The 13,275-nt window shown below is 50.7% G+C and overlaps 2 non-coding genes across 2 annotated transcripts; both read left to right on the plus strand.

Moving 5' to 3' along the window:
• Positions 1–9,060: 9,060 nt before the first annotated feature.
• On the plus strand, positions 9,061–9,143 carry trnal-uaa (transfer RNA leucine (anticodon UAA)). Its single transcript has one exon. It is a non-coding gene; the product is annotated as a tRNA-Leu (tRNA).
• A 3,724-nt stretch (positions 9,144–12,867) lies between these two features.
• Positions 12,868–12,950, plus strand: trnal-cag (transfer RNA leucine (anticodon CAG)). The gene has a single exon. It is a non-coding gene; the product is annotated as a tRNA-Leu (tRNA).
• The last annotated feature ends 325 nt before the right edge of the window (positions 12,951–13,275 follow it).

Genomic DNA, 13,275 nt, shown 5'->3' on the forward strand with positions numbered 1-13,275 from the left:
ATTCGCTGAGTTGGAAGGGAAGTGAACCCAGATTCCGGGTATTCTGAACATCAGACCCAAACCAACTGAACAAGCCTGTTGTTTAATCTCTGTTTTTCACACCAGCTTCTCCTCGCTCTTTCTGTGTTTCCTGCCTGGTCTGTTCCTCTGACCTTCATTCCTGACACTCTATTGAGAATGGCCAACTCACTGCACCTCTCACTCACACCATCACTCCACCCCTTCACCCACTTCCAAACCTCTCTGTTCAACAGTACCTCACATCTGCTCCTCTGCTCCATTAATATAACAGGAAAACATTTTCAAACAGACATTTCCAGACAGTGAACGTTCCAGTAAGACAAGGTAAAGAGCAGATTCATTCACTTTAAACACAGAGAGAGCAGCTCTCCCTGTTCAGGCTAAGGAGCAGATGTAGTTTCACTCCCATTAGTCTTAGAGACATGGGCCAGAATTTTAAGGGACCGTTGGAGACGGGAATGGAGGCTGGGGAGGGGGAGGGGGGGTGTATAAAATAGGGATGGAAGACGTCGGACCGGATTTTTCTGTCGGCGGCTGACATGGAGGGCAGACTTCGCACATCCACTCGGCAAGAAGGCATTTAAAGTATTTATGAGTCCAATTGTCAGCAATTTTATTCACTGGATCCAATTGAACTAATAGTGCACGGGAACCCTGGGGCTTCAGAGCCTCGCCTGGTTAAAGGAGGTGACTGGGAGGTGGGAGCTGAGTGTTGGCTTCACTGGGAAGCTATCGGGTGAGGCAGCGTAACTTGGCAGTAAGGGTGGAGGGGGAAAGGGCATCGGGAAACACTGTCAGGAGTGGGGGCCAATGTGCCAGCTCTGCAGGGGGAGCCGCACCAGGGTACCATTGGGGCAGTGCCACCTCATTGAGGGTGACAAGTGAGGTAAATGTGGCTGGGTGTTGTTTACTGTGAAGGCCTTGCACTCAGGGAGGGGCAACCTGTCATGGGCCTCATTCGAGGCTCACATTGAGGAGGAGGAGGAGTAGGGAGGAAGGGAGGGAGGCGCAGGCACCAGCAGGGGCACCACAGCAGCTTGGGGGCCCACAGGAAGGCCAGCCTCGAACAGGAGGCTGGAGAAGGAGGCAGAGGAACACGTCAGCTGAGGTTCAACTACCTGCAGATGTCCGAGTGACAGTGTCTCCACAGACTGCGCCTCTGCACGGAGGTCGTCACTGATCTCTCTGCCATGATGCAGCTGTGCCCCATGGGACTTGGTGGGCACCTGATACCAGTGTCACTGAAGGTCACTGTGCCACTGAACTTCAGCACCAGCAGATCATTGCAGGGATCCACTGGAGATATGTGTGGAATCTCACAGTCTGTGGTGAATCAGTGCATCAAGGAGGTCACCAATGTCCTGTTCAGGAGGGCCGGTGACTATGTGCACATCGATCCAAACAGTCAAGCTGAGAGGACTATAGGATCCGGGGCCATCACTGGATTCCCCCAGGTGTAGGGTGTCACCCCATGTGACCATCATGGCTCCTGCAGACCAGCCAGCAGCCTTCAACAGGAAGGGCTTCCACTTGCTCAGTGTGCAATTGGTCTGCAACCACTGCAAATGGATCCCATAGGTGTGTGCACAAATCCCGGGAAGCAGCCACAACGCCTGCATACCAAGGCATTCCCAGGTGCCAGAACCTTTCCGTGGCCCCATCCGCTTTCAGAGATGGATCCTTGGAGACAAGGGCTACCCACTGAGGACATGACTACTGACGTCTGTGAGGAACCCACGCACGGATGCAGAGGAGAGGTACAACACCTGCTGCGGGTCAACCCGAGCGACCATCAAGGAGGCCATTGGTCTCCTGAAGATGAGATTCAGGTGCCTAGATCGATCCAGTGGAGCCCTTCAGTATGTCCCGGCGAGGGTCTCACATATCGTGGTGGTTTGCTGTGCACAGCACAATCTGGCATTACAGAGGGGTGAGGTGTTGACAAAGTGAGGATATCGTGGAGTGTGATGTCTCCTCTGATGATGAGGATGTGGAGGAGGATGCTGCCCAAGCAGTGCCAGATGAAGAACCTCAGGCACAGCAGGAAAGGGGCCATGAGATACACACAAGGGAGACATGAGACACCCTTATACATTCAAGTTCCCTTTGAGCCTTACCACCTTCTGGAACCACAGCAATAAAGTCTTAGCTTTAAGCAGCCCTGTTGTCGCCTGCTTCCTTCTGCACTGCAGCGTCCAGGTACACATCGCACAGTGACAAGACCGAAGCTTTGTGAACTCAGGGCTTGGTCCCTCACTTCCAGCCCCTTGGGAGGAAGGGTTTAAATGAAGTCCCAAAGGGCATCAACAATAGGAAGGAGACATAGTGAGAGAACATCATTTCTTTCTTCCGTGTGACATCAAATGCAACCCTATCCATCTGGAATGCACATTCACCATGAACCCAAGTGAATCTAGGTGCACTTCGGAAATCTTTTCCACATGCTCCTACGTGGTGCTCCCCCTGCTCTGTCAGCTGAGGTGGAGACAGGCTGCTGACCTTGCTGCCCCATGGCTTGGGATGACATTGGTGGCCGTCCTCTTGCTGCCTGAGGCCTGGAGGGCCCCGGCACACTGAGGGCCTCCTGCACAGGTACAGGGACCCCCCCCCCCCCCCCTCTGTCATCGAGGGTGATGGAGGCAGGCACTGGCATCACTTGTGTCACTGGCAGAGGGGCTTTGGAGCTACTGTCCACACCAGGAGCACCCTGAGAGGAGACCCCAGATGTAGCAGCCAGCTGCTCCTCCCCCTTATAAGACACACTTGTACCTCGCTGCTGACCTGAGAGGGACGTGGACCTGGTGAAGAGTTCAGATGCCTCGTCCCCCCCTCTCACCTTGTCACCGCTGGATGGAGCTCATGGACAAAGCGATGGAGTGCAGGTCTGCACACATCTCCGGCATCCACTGATTGGTCGGCTGGATCTGGCTCTCCATCAGAGTCACCAATCTCTCAAGGAAGGAAGCCAGACACACCCCCATCAGAGATAGTACAGCATGCAAGGCCTGGATGGACTCCTCCATCATCCGAACTTGGGTACACATAACCTCCGGCAACTCTGCCAGATGTTGCCTGACCTCTTGCTGCAGCTGCAGCATTTCCCGTGTTGCTGGTGACACCAGAGGCACGTCATCAGCCTGGGACTCAGCATGGGCCTGGCCTCCCACAGACGTCCAACTGCCAGTGGCCTCAGCTGTCACAGCCTCCGTCAGCTGCCCGGGCCTGTCTGCGACGTGCTCACCAGCTTGTGTGCCCAAATCTAACAGCGAGTGGATACCCACCGAGTGAGGGTTTCTGTGCTGGTGGAGGGTGCAGGGGAATGATGTGACGGTGCACCCTCTGAGGCTCCCTCCTCCTCCTCAGAGGTGTCTGGCTGTCCCCCAGTCTCTCCAGCTCTTCGCTCTTGTCGTTCATCCTAGCCTGCATGTGAAAACAGGGACATTGAAGGGTTAGAGTCTGCCCATCGTGACATTCCAACCACCCCTACTGTGCAGCTGCATTGATGGAGTGGTGAACAGATGAGCAGTGTGGCTCCTTTGCAGCGGATGCACCCTTGTGCCCCAGGAGATGTTCACTCACTCTCTTAGGTAGGTGTCCCTGTCTCTCCATCAGCTATGGAGCAGCTGCTTTGCTGCCCGGCCTGTTCCATGGCCTCCTCCTCCATCGGGATGAGGACATGGAGATAAGGCATCCACTGCCAGTCTTGACACGCTCTTTCCGATTGTGGGCTGTCTTCTCCTGCAGCCACTATGATCAACAAAGTTCGTCTCCCAGCGGGGACAAGCCCAACATCTCTGATGGTGATAATCCAGCAGTCCATGATGTGGACACACATATTCCTCCTGCATGTGGCCCCTCTCGAGGGACTGTGCGAGTTTAGACAATGACTGACGTGCACCTCCCACCGAGATGCAGCCAAGCCTCAGGCAGCGTGTCCTGCCGCCCTTCTCCAATACACATGACTGGGTGGTCACTCCCTTTCCACCAAACACTCCATCTCACTCTGCCATGCGCAATGTCCAAAGGGTCCAAAGTGTTTTGAGTTTGTGCCTGAGCAGCCTGGATCCGGTCATTGACCCACTTCGTGCACTGGATCCATGTCTTGGGGTTGACCCCATGGCTGCTGACTTCACCTACCATCTCAAAGCAGCTTTGCTTGGTCAGGTGGACAGGTCTCCACCTCACATCCCTGGGGAAGAGGATCTTCCACCTATCTGTTGTCACCTGGAGGCGAACCTGCAGGAAGGCATCGCCAAACCATTGGACCATGGTCACTGCAGGCTCGCATTCAGCTCCTTACCTATCAGGCAGCAGAGACAGCAGAACGGGTCCAGGGGCATCAGTGACAGCAGAACGGGTCCTGGGGCATCAGTGACAGCAGAACAGGTCCTGGGGCAGCAGATGCAGCAGAACAGGTCCTGGGGCAGCAGATGCAGCAGAACTGATCCTGGGGCAGCAGAGGCAGCAGAACAGGTCCTGGGGCAGCAGATGCAGCAGAACTGGTCCTGGGGCAGCAGAGGCAACAGAACAGGTTCTGGGGCAGCAGAGGCAGCAGAACGGGTCCGGGGGCAGCAGAGGCAGCAGAACGGGTCCTGGGGCAGCAGAGGCAGCAGAACGGGTCCTGGAGCAGCAGAGGCAGCAGAACGGGTCCTGGGGCAGCAGAACGGGTCCTGGGGCATCAGAGGCAGCAGAACGGGTCTTGGGGCAGCAGAACGAGTCCTGGGGCAGCAGATGCAGCAGAACGGGTCCTGGAGCAGCAGAGGCAGCAGAACGGGTCCTGGGGCATCAGAGGCAGCAGAATGGGTCTTGGGGCAGCAGAATGGGTCCTGGGACAGCAGAGGCAGCAGAACGGATCCTGGGACAGCAGAGGCAGCAGAACAGGTCCTGGGGCAGTAGAGGGCTCTCAGGAAGACACTCCTTTAAACCAGGCAGCAGTGAATGCAGGTCTGGCAGTCCTTTCAATATGGTGCCAGCACCTGCCGTTGTGTCAGATGTCGGTGCCATCGGTGCCTCGTTCCCTACCTCTGGTCCTTGTTTACATGGGCCCCACGCCTCCCCTTCATTAATTGGTCGGCTGCTCCGTGATCGGAGTCAGTCGGCCACATTTCACTCGTGTGGTGACGACACCCGCTTCCGGTGCCTCTGCCGAGAGCCGCACCGTTAGTTTAAAATTCAGCTCATGGGGTCAAGAGTGGAAAATCTCCCCTCTGATTCTCTCTACTTAAACTGATGGAGACACCAAATTAAAACTGATGAAACCAGGGATTGTATCCTGGTTCTTCAATCTAGTGTTCTCCCAACTGAGCTATTCCATCCTCACTGTGAACTCATCTTCATTGGAGACAAATATAACTCCAGGTGGAATTTCCCCACCCGTTCATTCCTCACTTCAGGGGAATGGGACCCGACCAGATCGCGGAACTCAGATTATGTTAATGTTCTGCTCTTGATATCTTAATATTATCTTGCGTTTGAGCCACTTTTAATCAGGTTCACGGACAAATTCTTCCATCATCCCTTCTCCCACATTCTCTCTCTCTCATTCATTCTTTATTCCTCACAGTCCAGAAATGGTTAGGAATCAGAGCTCACCCCCAAACCCTCTGCACACAGACCTCTGTCTGTTACCCTGTTTGATCCAAGAGACCAGTCAATAAATTACAGTCTTTATAAACACAGAAAGCTGCCTCACAGTGTTGGACAGAGATAAATACACTGAAGTCTTTTGAAAAAAGTTCATCTTACGGGTTGTTACTGAGCCCACAGAGCAGGACGGGCCCAGGCTCCAGCCCCAGCCTGTGCTGTGTTAGCTGATGCCACCCGGTGTGATACTGAGCCACACGGAGCAGGAAAGGGCCTGGTTGTACTCATGGCCTGTGTTGAGTTAACTGATCCGACTCAGTGTGATAGGAGCCACACAGAACAGAATGGGCCCAGGCTCCTTCCTCAGCCTGAGGGATGATAGTTCTTCTCACACGTTGTTGTACAGAGCCCCACACAGAACAGGGAAATCTCAGGCTCCATCCCCAGCCTGTGGTATTTTACTTCATCGCACCTGGTATGGTACGGAGTCCCAAGAGCAGGAAAGGTCCAGCTTCCATCTCTGGCCTGTGCTGAATTCGCTGATCTGACCTGGTTGGCACTGAACCGCAATCGGGGAAGGATGGGCCGAGGCTCCATGGCCTGTGGTGTGTTAGTTATTCTCATTTGGTGAGGTACTGAGCACCATATAGAGCAGGATGGGCCTGTGCTCAGTGAGCTGATCTCACCTTGTGTGGTCCTGAGACCCACACACAAAGCAGGACAGGCCTAGGCCTCATCCCCGGCCTGTGTTCAATTAGCAGATCTCAGCCAAAAGATTTTGATAAGGTTCCACACAAGACGCTTCTCTATAAGATTAAAGTCCCTGGTATCAGTGGTAATATATTGATCTGGATTGGGAACTGACTGGAAGATGTAGGCAGAAAGTAGTTCCAGATGGATCTGGATCTGTTTGGAGACCAGTTACCAGTGGTGTTCCACAGGGATCGGTGTTGGGTCTGTTGCTCTTTACTGTTTTTATTAATGATCTGGATGTAGGTGTAGGGCGCACCATCTGTAAATTTACAGATGATTTGAAGATCTGTGCGAGTGTTTAGACTGTAGACGATGCTCGACTGTTTCAGACTGATCTTAATGTGTTGGGAGATTGGGTTCATGACTGGTAAATGATGTTTAATTTGGGTAAGTGCAGTGTTATTCATGTAGACAGGGCGAATGCTCAACATTCATACACCCTTCAGGGAAAAACATTAAAGTAGGTGGAAAAAAGAAAATAATTTTGAGCAGAGATCTGGATGTTCTAGTGCACAGATCTCTAAAGTTACAGCAGCAATGCTGTGAAGTGATAGTTGGAGCAAATAGAGGGATGGGCTGCATTCAGAGGACAATTGAGTATAAAATGAGGCATATTCTTTCATGGGATGTGAGTGACACTGGCAAGGCCAGAATTTGTTACCCATCCCTAATTGTCCTTGAGAAGGTGGCGGTGAGCTCCCTTCTTGAATTGCTGCACTCCATGTGGTGTAGGTACACCCACAGTGCTGTTAGGAAGGGAGATCCAGGATTTTGACCCAACATCAGTGAATGAACAGCGATATATTTGCAGATCAGATGGTGTGTGACTTGGAGGGGAGCTTGCACATGGTGGTGTTTCCATGCATCTGCAGCCCTTGTCCTTCAAGGTGGTGGAGGTCTTCGGTTTGGAAGGTGCTGTCTGCGGAGCCTTGGTGAGTTGCAGCAGTGCATCTGGCAGATGGTACACACTACTGCTACTGTGCGTCAGTGGTGAAGGGAGTGAATGTTTAAGGTGGTGAATGGGGTGACAATCAAGGCGGCTGCTTTGTCCTGAACAATGTCGAGTTTCTAGAGTATTGTTGGTGCTGCACTCATCCTGGTTTGTGCCTTGTAGATGGTTGACAAGTTTTGGAGAGTCAAAAATCACAAAATTATTACAGTGCAGAAGGAGGCCATTCGGCCCATTGTGTCTGCATAGAATCATAGAACATAGAAAGTTTACAGCACAGGCAAGCCAAAAAACGAGCCACCCAGCTGAATCCCATTGACCAGCATTTGGACCGTAGCCCTGCAGGTTCAGGTACTTGAGGTGCACATCCAGACTCCTTTTAAATGAGTTGAGGGTTTCTGCCTCAGCTACCCTTACAGGCAGTGAGTTCCAGACTCCCACAGCCCTCTGGGTGAAAAAACCTTTCCTCATCTCCCCTCTAATTGTTCAACACATCACTTTAAATCTATGCCCTCTAGTCACTGACCTCCCTACTAAGGTAAATAGACCCTTCCCATCCATTCTATCCAGACCCCTCACAATTTTGTACATTTCAATCAAATCTCCCCTCAGCCTCTTATATTCCAAGGAGAACAACCCCAGTCTATCCAATCTTTCCTCATAGCTGCATTTTTCCAGTCCTGGCAACAACCTTGTAAATCTCCTCTGTAACCTCTCGAGTGCAATTACATCCTTTCTGGAATGAGGTGACCAGAACTGCACACAGAAATCAAGTTGTGGCCTAACTAATGATTGATACAGTTCCAGCATAACCTCCCTGCTCTTATATTCTATACATCGGCTAATAAAGGAAAGGGTTCCATAAGCCTTCTCAACCAACTTATCAACCTTTCCTGCTACTTTCAGGGATTTGTGGACATTCACTTCAAGGTCCCTCACTTCCTCCACACCTCTCAGCATTCACCCATTAATTGTGTCTTCCTTTGCTGTGTTTGACCTCACCAAAGGCATCACCTCACACTTCTCCAAGTTGAATTCCATTTGCCACTTTTCTGCCCACCTGACCAGTCCATTTCTCCAGCTCTCCGAATGAGCATTTCACCACGTGCCTTAAGCTGAGTTACTCATCACAGAATTCCCACTATCTGGTTTACTCTTGTAGCCAGAATATGTATATGAATGGTCCAGTTAAGCTTTTGTCAATGGTAACCCCCAGGATGTTGATGGTGGGGGGATTCAGCTATGGTAATGCTGTTGAACGTCAAAGGGAGATGGTTACACTCTCTCTTGTTGGAGATGGTCATTGCCTGGTACTTATGTGGTGTGAATGTAACTTGCCACTTAGCAGCCCAAGTCTGAATGTTGTCCAGGTCTTGCTGCTTCTGGACACGGACTCCTTCAGTATCTGAGATGTCCCGAATTTGTCCTTTTATGAAACCTTGGTCAGGACTCACTTGGAATATTGTATCCAGTCTTGGTCTCCTCACATGATGGGTGATATTGAGGCTTTGGAAAGGGTACAGAGGAGAGACATTCGACGAATTCCCAGTATAAGACATCTTGGTTATCAAGTTAGACTAAAAGAGTTGGGACCCTACACCTTAGAGAAACCTAGACTGAGGGGTGATCCGATTGAGGTTCATAAATAATGAAGGGTCAAATTCAGCATGGGAGAGGAGTCATAACTTGATATTGTCAAAGGCCAGATGGCACCCGGATCACATTAAATTTCATTTTCAGTGTCTGGTTAATGTGCCAGGATGGCTGAGTGGTTAAGGTGTTGGACTTAAGATCCACTAAACATATGTCTGCGTGGGTTCAAATCCCGCTCCTGGTATCTGTGCTGACAAAATGTTGCTTATTCTTTCCCTGACTTTTGCCTTGCACCATCATCTCTTCTGTCATTTAATCACTCTTGCCTTCCAACTGAGCACAGCTTCCTATTATTTGATCTGCCCCAGCACCGTTCCTTGGCTCTGCGCTTGCTTATAAACTGGTAAATCTTTGACTTAATCTCCTCTGTACCCTGACAATGACCTTCTCATCCTTCCTGGATTGTGGTTCCTCACAGGATCCGCTGCCTCTCCGACTCCCCTCCAGGTAACTGAAGGCCCTGAGCCTTGGTCTCGCTTTATACGCTAGCTGGTAGTTGATTCCTTGCAGGTCTGCCACCGCTCAGGAGAAGCTCAAGACCTAGATCAAGCAAAGTATCAAGAGGAATGTGAACAAAGGCTCCCTGGTGCAGAGCAAGGGACAGGGAGCCTCCGGCTCCTTCAAAATCAGCAAGAAGGAAAACCCAGGGAAAAGTGGGAAAGAAGGTGAAGAAACCAGCAGACAAGAAATCTTCAGTGAAGAAACCAGCAGACAAGAAATCTTTAGTGAAGAAACCAGCAGACAAGAAAGTGACAACAAAGAAAGTAACAGCCAAGAAAACGAGCAGCAAGGCGGCGGCAACGCCAAATAAGGCGGTGAACAAAGCAGCGCTTCAGAAAAAGTCTCCTGCGAAGAAGGTCAAAAAAGGCAGGAGTGCGGCGGGCGGAAAGGCGCTGAAGAAAGTGCAGACATGGAAGAGCAAGGTCAAGCCGAAAGCAGCGAAGGCTCAGAAAGCAGGGTCTGGAAAGGAGTGAAAGAGCGCGGGAAACTTGGAAACATCTGAACACAAAGGCTCTTCTCAGAGCCACCCACATCTCTCAGGAAAGAGCTGATCCCCTGATGAAATGATCCCTGTCCCGGCCCCGCCTGCAGATTCCACATGGAAATGATTTGGGGTAAATCCAGGATCCCTGGTGACTCGCTGACATCCCCTCCACCCAGCCCTTTCCCCACTCTCTGTAATAAAACAGAGGGATATCCGGCCCTCACTCCAACTGGAGATGTCTTCGGTGCAGTCTCAGTTCACAAATTCAGGGGGAGAGTTTGTAAGACAGTAACACTGGCGGAGAAACCCCACCTCACAACTCAAACCCCAACACATGAGTTTCTCCAATTCAGCTGGAGTCGGGTGACAACAGGAGCTGGGATAGGCTGTGATCGGGAATGTTAGGAATGGATTTGTTCAGGGAGGAAGGTACCTGGAATCTCCGAATATAATAGTTCCTTATTTCCCCAGATGACACATTCTGCAGTGAGAGTGAAAAGTCTCTTCACTGCTTCACATTTACTAATTGTTTGGTTCTAGATGAATAATGAGTCAGAGAGTAATGACAGGATCTAAAGCTTCTCTCACACCAGCCCTTGAATGATTCAGTGTGAAGTGTCCAATGTGTGAAGCTGCTGCCAGGGTTTGTCAATCTGAACAGTTTCAGCTCAGTTACTGGGGGCCTGGAATCCCCGCAGTTTGACTCTGTCTCTGATTGGTCATCCTCTTCTCAATCCAATTCTTGACCAATAGGAGAATCACATATAAGTAAATAGAAGTTCTCATTGGCTTAGATTTTCCAATTGGAAAAAGCCCGGCAATTCCAGAGCAGGAAGGAATTGAAGTGATGGAAAATTTCAATTTTCAGGCAACAATTTTAAAACCTCTCATTTTATGTTCTGTTTTACTGTATTTACCGTCACAAAATCCTGACGCGATTTTAGGAATCGTTTTCATTTTTCAATCTGTTAACTGTCAGCGGCGGGCGGAAGGTCCGGTTCAGCAATTTAAAACGGGACAAATATCAGCTTCCACTCTGTAAAAGGAACAAATTAGCGACTAACCGCTTCTCACAGGCTTCTCGGGGACTGACAGAAACGAGCGGTTTCCGATCTTTTCTCCTGAAAGAGGCGGATAATGCTGCAGGGAGCAATGAACTGCCCTTCACTTTCTGGCTGCTAATACACCCCTGACTTTAAACAGTTCAAACAGCGACTGATGCTTCTGCCGGAAAATGAGCAGATTCACCAGAATGATCCCGGTCCATCATGGCCAAAGAGATCCAGCTGGCCCGCCGCATCCGCGGGGAACGCACCTAAAACCCAGCTTCAGTAACTAGTGTAACAAGCTCTTTTCAGAGCTACCAAATCAGCAAAGGAAAGAGCTGACATCTCTGTTCATCATCAAACCCATTAGATTGGAGGGGCGGCCACATGGTTTCTGTTTTGTCACATCACTTTCCCGAAAGGCCTGCAGGACTGAGAGCTGATCTGGAATTTAGAAAGCAGCATTACCGGAGACTCATTGCTGCTCATCACAATCTCAACCCCGCTCCTGGGATCCGTTAGCTGGCATTTGGGGATAAGAAATGGATCCCAGTTTTATTTGGATGGCATTAATGGAGCCGGGTCCGTTCACATGAGGGTTATTTACAAACATTACCCAATGAGTTCACTAATATTTGAATCCATTGGAGATCAGTACACAGGATATGTCAGGCAGCTCGGTCACTCTGACTGAAACCGCCAGTTCCCCGGGGCTGCAGACCCTGACACTGCGGGGAGAGAATCCCCGACTCTATCCCGCCGCCGGGGGAAACAGACAGCTCTGTGTCCGCAGAATAGGGAGGGCCGGGGGGAAGGCACATCTGAAAGCGCTGCAATGGACTCAGCTCCTGTGTGTGCACAACTCTCACTGATTCCGTCCTCTGGGAACAGTGCGGTCTAAACAGATCAGGTTAGGAGAGAAACACACAGCCCGAGAATGGCCTCTTCCTTCCTGCATTTACTCTGTTCCGGGAGCAGATTCTCATTGAGAAGCGGCGCTCAGATTACCGGAGAGAAAAAAAAAACACAATTCAAACTGTCCAAATGAAAAACAGAGAATTAACCCGGACACTTCCATTATTAAATTAATTCATCAGCGCCGAACCAGTTCCCGTTAATGTACCGGGATGGTCTCGGGATTTATAAAATCGAAGGCAGCGGGATTTATTAAATTGTTGATTCTGACACCCTGTAGTTCACTTCTTCACTTAACTAGAGGGGGAGATGTGTGAGCAGAGAAACAGAGCGAATTCCAGAGAGGGAACTGAAAACACACCTGGACAGATGTGAAACAGGTCAATCCACTGTGACAATAACTCCATCACTGACTCCCTCCTGACAGTAACCAGTCCTTTCACAGAGACTGTGGGTGGCTCTGAAAAGAGCCTTTGGTTTATTTGATGACATTTTGGCCGCTTTACTTTTTCTGGGAGCTCTGAGCGCTGGTTTCCTTGGGCAGCAGCACGGCCTGGATATTAGGCAGCACCCCGCCCTGAGCGATAGTCACTCCTCCCAGCAGATTGTTGAGCTCCTAGTCGTTGCGGACGGCCAGCTGCAGGTGTCTGAGGATGTTGCGGGTCTTCTTGTTGTCCCGGGCCGCGTTCCCGGCCAGCTCGAGGATTTCAGCGGTCAGATACTCGAGCACAGCAGCCAGATCGACCGGGGCTCCGGCACCCACACGCTCAGCATAGTTCCCCTTTCTCAGGAGCCTGTGAACACGGCCCACCGGGAACTGCAGTCCAGCCCGGGAGGAGCGAGACTTGGCCTTGGCCCGAGCTTTCCCGCTGGTCTTTCCTCTTCCAGACATTTCCACAATCTCACAAATACTTTCACAAAGAATGAATAATTTCCTTAGCATTGATAATACGTCGCAGGTAGTCAGGATGGCCGAGCGGTCTAAGGCACTGCGTTCAGGTCGCAGTCTCCATTGGAGACGTGGGTTCGAATCCCACTTGTGACACCTTATCTTTTGACTGCACTGGAGGCGTTTGGGAGCAGCGGTGAAGAGCAAAGAGAAAGCAGGAAAGAACATGGACAAACAAAACAACAATGGACCCAAAGATGTTGCAACAAAACATTAGAGTAAGAGGCAACGAGGCAAACAGCAGGGCACATAAAATATCAAAAATGTAACCTTTGTATCGGGGTGGAAGATGTTGCCAATATCCTTAATGAATACTTTACTGTTTTACCGAATGAGAGGGCGATGCAAATATTGTTATGAAGGAGGAGGAGTGTGAAGTATTGGACGTGATAACTGAACGAGAGAGGAAGTCTTAATGGGA

This window comes from Heterodontus francisci, unplaced genomic scaffold (genome assembly GCF_036365525.1).
Source record: "Heterodontus francisci isolate sHetFra1 unplaced genomic scaffold, sHetFra1.hap1 HAP1_SCAFFOLD_51_2, whole genome shotgun sequence".
Taxonomy (NCBI): domain Eukaryota; kingdom Metazoa; phylum Chordata; class Chondrichthyes; order Heterodontiformes; family Heterodontidae; genus Heterodontus; species Heterodontus francisci.